The 3599-nt window shown below is 48.9% G+C and overlaps 1 non-coding gene across 1 annotated transcript; it reads left to right on the top strand.

The window, feature by feature from the left end:
* The first annotated feature begins 1595 nt into the window (after positions 1-1595).
* Positions 1596-1667, top strand: trnae-cuc. The gene has a single exon. It is a non-coding gene; the product is annotated as a tRNA-Glu (tRNA).
* The last annotated feature ends 1932 nt before the right edge of the window (positions 1668-3599 follow it).

Genomic DNA, 3599 nt, shown 5'->3' with positions numbered 1-3599 from the left:
GGGAAGCAGTGACGGTGATTATCTTTGGCTGTTCACCTTGTGAATGTTCCCATTGCTGCGCATGTCCGTGTTAAGGTCAGAATTCTGCAGCATGGCGGTGTCAGGTACGCACAGGGCCGGGGGCGCAATGGATGACGCATCTGACTCCAGCTACCTGTTTGCAATGCAGCTCACAGCTTCTTCACACATCCCAATTAATCTTTCTCATTGTCCTGAAGCCGGTTTGAATTCCTGATCTGCAGGAACGAGACTCTTTTCACTGTCTCGCGTCAGTAAATGTCCCTGAGAACATCAGAGACAAGTCACAGCGCTATCAGTGGAGGGAAGCTGAAAGAGCCCCACACGCTGCTCACGGGCACATTTCACTTTCCCCAACTCACCGCCCCAACCAATGCTCCTGGGAGTGGAAAGGAAACAAACACCAAAACCCAGTCTCATATTTGTGAATCTTCCGAAAATAAGAAAACTGTTCATCCCTTCGGATCTTCCATCCTGGGATGACAGGGGTAATTGTAAATTGCTGTCCAGTCAGTGTCGATTCGTTTTGGCTGAAAATATCTTCCTTATCTCATCCCAGCATTTCTTGCCACAGAGAACTGTATGGCAGAGTTCATGTTTTTATTTACTTGAATGGTATTTTGTAAATAACATTCGTTTGCTGCTTGTTTGTATCGGATATTTCAGGTTCATTAGCTGCTCAAGTGTGTTGGTAGGTTTGTAGGCTACCATGATGGTGAGAGGGTTGAGTTGTCTGGACATCATTTAACAGATGTATTTAATGTAAGGTAATGTAGCTTGGGTTTCTGCACACGTTGTTTCAGCTTGTGTCAATTTGTTGATGGGAAATCGGCAGACTGGTTTGATTGGGTCGGTAAAAGTGAGGACTGGAGATGCTGGAAGCCAGAGTTTACATCAGAATGGTGCTGGAAAAGCACAGCAGGATAGACAGCAGGAATATCGACGTTTCGGGCAAAAGCCCTTCATCAGGAATAGAGGCAGGACGCCTCCAGGGTGGAGAGATAAATTGGGGTGAGTGGTGTGCTGAGGCGAAGGTAGCAAAGAGTAAAATAGGTGAATGGTGGTGGGGATGGAGGTGACAGGTCAGAGAGGAGGGTTTAGCGGATAGGTGGGAAGGGAGATTGACAGGTAGGACAGGTCATGAGGTCAGTGCTGAGCTGGAAGGTTGGAACTGTGGTAAGATGGGGGGAGGGGAAATGAGGAAACTGGTGAAGTCCACATTGATGCCCTGGGATTGAAGTGCTCCGAGGCGGAAGATGAGGCGTTCTTCCTCCAGGCGTCGGGTCGGGAGGGAGCGGTGGTGAAGGAGGCCCAGGACCTGCATGTCCTCGGGAGAGTGGGAGGGGGGTTGAAATGTTGAACCACGGGGCTTTGGGGTTGATTGGTGCGGGTGTCCCGGAGAAGTGACTTGACCCTCCAGTCTCCCTAATGTTGTAGAGATCGCATCGGGGAGCCATGGATACAAAAAATGGCATTGGTGGATATACAGGTGGAAGTCTTCTTACCACCACGGCCCGTGTTCGATTCCCGGGCAGCGAAGCAATTTTCAGTAGAGCATACGACCATGCGTCCGTGTCTCCCTAGTGGTCTAGTGGTTAGGATTCGGCGCTCTCACCGCTGCGGCCCGGGTTCGATTCCCGGCCAGGGAAACCATTTTCAGAGTGACTATTGGCTAATCATTCTTCCGAAATGCGCTGTACAGTTGTTTATTGATCTTCATAGTTCCTGGGTGCTGCAGTGTGTAGTGGCTCATTGGAATAGTGTCCTGATGCAGATTTGTTTGTGTGTGTATGGATGATTGCTTCTGCAGTTAAGTCCTTGGTTCGCGTGCGTTGTTTTCCTGTAGAGGCTGTTTTGAATTTACCATTGACTGTTCGTTCTACTGTGACATCTAGAAATGGCACTTTGTTGTTGTTCTCCTCTTTTGTGAATTTTATGCCAGGAAGGATACTGTTGATGGTGTTGTCGGTTTCCTCTAATTTGTTTCATTTTGTGCTGATAAAAGTGTCATCACTGTGGCGGACCCAAAGTTTGTGTTGGATCGTTGGAAGGGCTGTTTGTTCGAGTCTCTGCATTATTGCTTCTGCGAGGAATCCTGATACTGGTGGTTTCATGGGTTTTCCGTTGATCTGTTTGTTAGTCTTGTTACTGAATTTGAAGTGGGTGGTAAGGCACAGCTCCGCAGCTCCAGTGTTATCTTTGCTGATGAAGTTGGTGCTGTTTGGCGTTTGTGTCTTTGGTTCTTCCAGTAGTGTCTTCAGTTTTCTTTGGCGACGTTGATGTTAATGGATGTGAACAGGGCTGTATGTCAAAGGACAACATTATTCTATTCTCTTCTACCTTGGTGTCTTTGGTACTCAAGAATTCTTGGATGGAGTAACTGGAGTGGCGTGAACCTTCGACTTGGTGTTTTGGTCTTCAGTGGAAGCCTTTGACTAGTCTGTATATTGGTGTTCCAAGTAGTGAGACTATGGCCTGAGGGGGACTTCTGGTTTGAAAAGGAGGAGAACAACAATAAACTGCCATTCGTAGATGTCACAGTAGAACGAACAGTCAATGGCGAACTTCAAACTAGCATCTACAGAAAAACAACACACACAAACCAAGTACTTTATTTAAGGAGAACGGGTACCCAATAAACCCAGTCCGCCGATTTCTCATTGATGCTTCCAAGCTGACCCTCAAAAATTCGGTTTGTCTTTCCATTCTTTCCGATGTTATTTTGTGGGTTTTGAAAACTTTCCCAATCCTCTGACTGAGTGTTGTAGTTGGGAAGTTATGTTGTGGCTGTACAGGACATTGGAATATTGTGGAATACTTTTGGAATATTGTGTGCAATTCTGGTCTCCCTCCTATCTGAAGGATATTGTGGAATTTGAAAGGGTTCTGAAGCACCAATGGATCCACAGAAGATAGAGGCCCTTCTGCTGACCTGAGTGCGGGAAGGCCTTCAGTGATTCCTCTGCCCTGCTGACGGACCAGTTGGTCCACACCTGGAACGGCTGTTCTCATGCCCTGAGTGCGAGATGGCTTTCAGCAGTTCTTCCCACCTGCTGAGACACCAGTGGGTCCACACCGAGGAGAGGCCGTTCTTCTGTCCCGAGTGCAGGAAGGGATTTGCTCTTTCCTCTGACCTGCTGGCCCACTGGTGGGTCCACATGGGGGAGAGGTCGTTCAGTTGCCCTAAGTGAAGGAATGCCTTCAGCAATTCCTCAGCCCTGCTAAGCCACCAATCAGTCAACACTGGGGAGAAGCTATTTTCCTGCCCCGAGTGCGGGAAGCGTTTTACCTGCTCCTTCGCCTTGCTGAAGCACCAGTGTGTCCACAGAGGGGAGAGGCCCTTCAGCTGGCCCGAGTGTGGGAATTGGTTCATGTTTTCCTGCAACTTGCGGAAGCACCAGCGGGGGCACCAACGCTCCCAGCAATCAGATCCCACCGGTGTTCTGCCTTGGGTCACCCAATGGACTGAACCTCCTGCCAGTTCTGACAGTGGGTGCAGTGGGAGAGTAGGTGAGGTGTTTTTGTTTTCTGCTGGACTGCAATTGCCTCTCCCACCCCCCACAACCACAACCACACGGTGG

The sequence above is a fragment of the Chiloscyllium plagiosum genome, unplaced genomic scaffold, assembly GCF_004010195.1.
Source record: "Chiloscyllium plagiosum isolate BGI_BamShark_2017 unplaced genomic scaffold, ASM401019v2 scaf_7343, whole genome shotgun sequence".
NCBI classification, from domain to species: domain Eukaryota; kingdom Metazoa; phylum Chordata; class Chondrichthyes; order Orectolobiformes; family Hemiscylliidae; genus Chiloscyllium; species Chiloscyllium plagiosum.
This window is presented reverse-complemented; position numbering and strand designations above follow the sequence as displayed.